Below are 5,792 nucleotides of genomic sequence, written 5' to 3'. Positions count from 1 at the left end.
CCACAGGAAAAATCTGCTAAAATCCAATTCACACTGAACAGAGAACAAACAGTGAACCCTCACATTTCAGATGCTGGCGGCAGCAGCTGTTTGGCCTGATAAATAACTTACGTGATTAATCAGTTATCAAAAGTGTTGTCACAAAGTGAAGCAACAACATAGGAAGGAAGGAAGTTATGCTTCACAAAATTATGTTCTTCTGACTTTCCACTTTTTTGTGTCTTCACCTGTGATATTGTAAGTTGTTATAGATGGCTTTGTTATTGCTTCATAAATCATGTATTAATATTTTTATATCAGTTATGAACCATCTGGGACATAGGCCTGGATGCAGCTTCACCGCACACACCCCCTTATGCTACACCAGTGTTGCTTGTATGTGAATAGATTTGTATGTGTGTGTGTGTGCGCGCGCGTGTGCATGTGTGCGTGTCACAGTCATTGATGGCCTCTAGAGTTTCATTCTTCCACAATCATTTGCCTGTTGCAAGGTGCAGCCGCTCTGCAGGCATGTGAAACCTGCAGCTAACAATCAAAGAGCTCCTGGAGTATAGGACAGACCTATCTGGTTACAGAGCGAGTGAGTGAATGACAAAGAGTGACAGTGCGAGAACCAGAGAGGGAGATTAGTAAGAAAGCGTGTAAGAAAGAGAAAGGGGGAAAACATTACAGAGATTGTTATTTTCATCCATAGCACTTCTTTTTAAAAAGGAAAAAACACTGTTGGGGAGGCTTCCTTTGCCCTTCAGCCATCTTTCAGTTCTTTTGGCATTTGTCTGCTCACTCACGTTTCCTCTATTCTGCATGAGAACCAATTTATACCACAATGAATACATGGGAGACATAGACAAGCCCCGCTGTTTGTCTTCCTCTCCTATATCCTTATAAAGACAACGCTTTGACTTTGATGTGCCGGGTATATGTGAGAGAAAAAACCATGGCTGCTGCTTGTTCAAATGCTACCGTTCAAATAGGTTAAACTCCAACCTCACATGGTTTGATGAAAGCAATAATGTATTGGCATTTTTTTGTTCTTTTCACCTGCTATTGTGACCAAAAGATTTCATCTGGTATTAGCATGCAGCTTCTGTCTGGATATCTTATCTGGATAAAAAAAAAGAAAAACATGTTAATGAAGTTGTAACTGCATGTATGAACATGCAGTGTGTGAACGCACTGTATTCAGGCTTTGGGGTTGCACTATAACTGGCTCTCAGCCAGGTGTAAATGACATCTGTCAAGTGTGAGTACATTCACTAGTAATCAGCACAAAGAGTATACAGCCATGCTAGCAGCTGTGTGAGTACTAGCGTGAGTAGGATTCGTCCTCCGAGTACCACGAATCTCTGCGGCAAAAGTAACGTCTGCACAAAACTTTAAACTTCAAGATTTTTTCAAATACGTAACATTTTGATGTGCCAGATGTTATTGCACCTGGTTAAGATATTTCAGTCTGGATCAAGTGGTGGACTTACTGGCCAACATTGCTATTCTAATTTTTATCCACACTTCCAGCAACATTTTGGAAGATCTCCTAAATGGTAAATAGCTGCATTTACCAAACTCTGACTCTGGCTGCTATATAATAAAGCAAGCAAAAAGCAACAGAGAGTAAATTCCTCAGCGAAGAATCAGGTAGCATTACCACTGTGGGATACTCTTAAGGGATCACTACAACGTTCTACATGGAAGTGCTTATAACTTCTCCCCTGGATTTGATGACTCTGCTACAGTGTAACATTAGTCTAGTTAGTAAGGCTACCAAGCTTTAGCCTTCACTAAAACAGATAATGCAGGTCTGGGACCCTCAGCGGTGTCCTGCATGTTTATTGCCAGGCTTACCAGAATTACACATAGTGGGATGCAATGATCCCAAATGTGGGCAGTATCAAAATAATATATACATTTGTTCAAACCAGATGTACACGCAAAGGCCTCATAACCAGACAACATGTTTTTGTGTGGTCAGACTGTCATCATGCAGCAAAAGAGGATTTAAAAGAATTTCACACCAAAAAAGAGAGAGAGAGAGAAGCATGACTAAATGAAACATCACATAGGTTCCTCCATCATTTTGACTGTTCATGTAGGACAAATATAACCAGAGAATGTCCAGTGATGCGGGAGATAAGCAGAAAATGGTGCTTGCTTTCAACTTGTTAAAGTATATCCTACCAAACTGACAACTTCATTAATGAATATTTCACCCAAGAGATGTATAAGAAAAAACCAAACAGCAGTTTCTGTGTGAAACTGTAGTTTATAGAAAATAGAACAATACAAGGGGTCAGTGTGAGCCTGCATGTTAGTGAGCATTGTCCTTAGTGTGTCACAGGTTGTTACCCTGCCAACTACCAGCTGTTTTCATTTATGTGCTGCTCTGTATTTGTTTTATCTAATAAGTCTAGAAGGAAATGTGATTGGCACCAAGGCAACATTCGTTTGCAAGATCTTCTCCAAATCAGAAAGTTTAAAACTCATAGGGAGGTGGTTAAGTTGAAGACTCAGGTCTTGCATCTCACCTTTGATTAAATTTAGGCTTCTAAATCCTTTGGTTTAGGGGTGGAACAGTGATGCAGTGGTTAGCACCGTCACCTTACAGCAAGAAGGTTCCAGATTCAAACCTTGCAGCCAACCTGAGAATTTCTGTGTAGCGTTTGCATGTTCTCCCTGTGCCTGCTTGAGTTTTCTCCTGGTACTCTGGCTTCATCCCCCAGTCCAAAGACATGAAGGTCTGGTTCACTGGTGACTCAACTTGCCTCTAGGTGTGAAAGGCTGTTTGTCTCTAAGTGTCGGCCCTGTTATAGACTGGTGACCTGTCCAGGGTGGACCCCACCTCTCGCCCATTGTCGGCTGGGATTGGCTCTAGCTTCCTTATGACCCTCTTCAGGATAAGTGGTGTAGATAATAGATGGATCCCTTCATTACAGTTTGGGGACCGTTGTGGGTTTGGTTTTGGCAGCTTCAAGTTTGCTTTAATATTTTCAGTGTTTAACTGAAACCAGTTGTTCCATAACCTTAACCAAGTGCTTTGATTTATCTTACTGTAAAAAGGTAAAATGTTAATTAGGCTGTAGCTGTCTATAAAGTAAATATTATTGACAGTGAACAGTTCACTCTTTGGTTCAATATAACTTTCACTCACTGAGCTGATTTTTTATATTATACAAGCCAAGCAAGAATGGAAAAACTCAATGGTAGGCAGTGACTACATTTAGCCCCCCCAATCACTTTTAGTGCCACAAATCTGTAGAGAAACTGAAGAATCAGTGAAAGAGGGGAGTGTCATGTTGGATGTTCTGTTCCTTTTACTTCACTGTAAAGAAACCAAGGCTATACATAAGAAACTGCCATGATACTTGGATCCTTCATTAATAAAGTACAGCAAGCCACATAGTTAGTGTCCTGTTTCTTCGTCTAAGTAAACCTGAGAACCATGATTTAAGTCATATGAATCTGGACCCTCTACAACATTTTCTTACACCAGTGTCTTTTTTCTTTGCTGTGTCTTGTCATTATCTGCTCCTGGGCCTCTTTTTCACCAGAGATCATGTAAACTCTAAGAAAGAATATTGTTCAAGGGAATAATTCTAAAGTGCAACTTTTAGTTGTATTTGGAAGCTTGGGAAACACCATTAACGGAGAGAACATGCTCATACTGAAAAATGAAGTGGGCAGAGCAAAAATAAAACAGAGAGAGAAAGAGGGGAGCAGAATAAAATAGTTGCCAATTTGTTTGCTGTGTGTTGGAACTGTACTAGACTTCTTTCTGAAGCGCCTGACAAGCAGGTGAGATCAAAGTCATGGGGACAAAAGAGGCTCAGCAGCGATTTGTCAGGAGACGAGAGGCAGCGGCCGGGTCCAGCCCTCTGATCACCGCCTCACCAAAGAAATCTGCCCATGAGAAAAAGTACAGCAGAAAGGGTTCAAAGGTCATTTTGATTTGCTCTGGATTACTGGTACCTCCTTTTTCCTCCACTAAAGAAAAGGACCTGGCTAATAACCTTTGTATTACTGCAGAAAAGAAACCCTTTTGTGACAGGAGGGTTTTTTGGGGTGGTGGTGGGGGTAGAATTTTGGGGAGGTCAATTAAAAAAGGAGCCCTGAAATTCTTCCTTTCATTCATGGCTAGAGGAGAGAAAAAAGGGAAAGTTAAAATGTATGCTTTTGGCTTTTGTGTCAAAGCACTTCATGCGGCTGGGTTTGGATTCATTTGTCAAGTGGATGATGGCCAGAGGAATGGGTGGAAATATTTCAGTTGGGTAAATAATCAGGAATTGGCCAAGCTTTTCTCTTTAAGTGAAAGCATTGTTCTTGAATTGTCTTGTTTCTTCAAAGCACAGGTGTGAATGCACCCAAAATGCACTGAAAACGTGCTGGGATCTGATCACTCCTGCCACACTGGGAAGCAGTGAGCAATGCAAGGGTGCAGTGTAATGTGAACGCCAGTGGCTCCCTGGCCACATTGAAGGACCAATTAGTCAACTTTGCATTGTGTGGATAGCTGGACAAAGCTCCCAAACACAGTCGATTTGCCTCCTCCAAGTAACTGGGACAAGGTTCTGAAGTGTGTACCTGAGCCGAGGCATCGGACAGCTGCGCCAGCGCTCTAATCTTCCTCTGTGGCTGAGCATAAATGTATTTTTTTTACTGTGAAAGCTTGAAGTTTCAAAAGTGAGCAGAAATCAAATACAAGTGATTGCTCAAGAGGCCTTTGAGATGCACTCTAAGCTGAACCTAACCTCATTTGTCATGTTAGTACTTTGTACATTAGAGGTTTTAAAGGGTCCACTTGGTTTTGAGGAATCAGATTTTAACCCAAGACCAATCTTCTTGGGTCAGGAAAGGTTTAGTTCTCATTAAATGACTATTATTATTTATTACCGTTTTAATCTAGCCATAGGGGTTGCAAGCCAGTGACTTCTGTGCCAGTCCCAAGCCCGGATAAATAGAGGGTTGCGTCAGGAAGGGCATCTGGCGTATAAACATGCCAAATTTAAAACTGCGAATCATCAGTGTGAATTCCATACCGGATCGGTTGAGGCCCGGGTTAACAACAACCACCACCAGTGCTGCTGACCTAATCTGAGAGAGATTAGTGACTGCAAAGTGGTGGTAGGAGAAAGTGTAGCCAGACAGCATTGGATGGTGGTGTGTAGGATGACTCTGGTGGTCAGGAAGAAGAGGAGAGGAAAGACAGAAAAGAGGACCAAGTGGTGGAAGTTGCAAAAGAAAGAATGTCGTGAGGAATTCAGACAGAAGTTGAGACGGGCTTTGGGTGGTCAGGAAGAACTTCCAGATGACTGGGAAACTACAGCAGAAGTGATCAGGGAGACAGGTAGGAAGGTGCTAGGTGTGTCATCTGGAAGGAGGAAAGAAGATAAGGAAACATGGTGGTGGAACGAGGAAGTACAGGACAGCATTCAGAGGAAGAGGCTAGCTAAAAAGAAGTGGGACGTAGAAAGGACTGAAGACAGTAGACAGGATTACAAGAAATTGCAGCGTAGAGTGAAGAGGGAGGTGGCAATGGCCAAACAGAAAGCATATGATGAGTTGTATGCCAGGTTAGACATGAGGGAAGGTGAGAAGGACTTGTACAGATTAGCGAGACAGAGAGATAGAGATGGGAAGGATGTGCAACAGATAAGGGCGATTAAAAACAGAGATAGATAGGTGCTAACAAGTGAGGGTGCAGAAAAGATGGAAGGACTATTTTGAGGAACTGATGAATGAGGAAAATGAGAGGGAAAGAAGGAAGAGGTGAATATTGTAGAGCAGGAAGTAGCAAAGAT

Source organism: Monopterus albus, unplaced genomic scaffold, assembly GCF_001952655.1.
Source record: "Monopterus albus unplaced genomic scaffold, M_albus_1.0 scaffold137.1, whole genome shotgun sequence".
Classification (NCBI taxonomy): domain Eukaryota; kingdom Metazoa; phylum Chordata; class Actinopteri; order Synbranchiformes; family Synbranchidae; genus Monopterus; species Monopterus albus.
The sequence above is the reverse complement of the archived record's forward strand: the minus strand, read 5'-3'. Positions refer to the sequence as shown.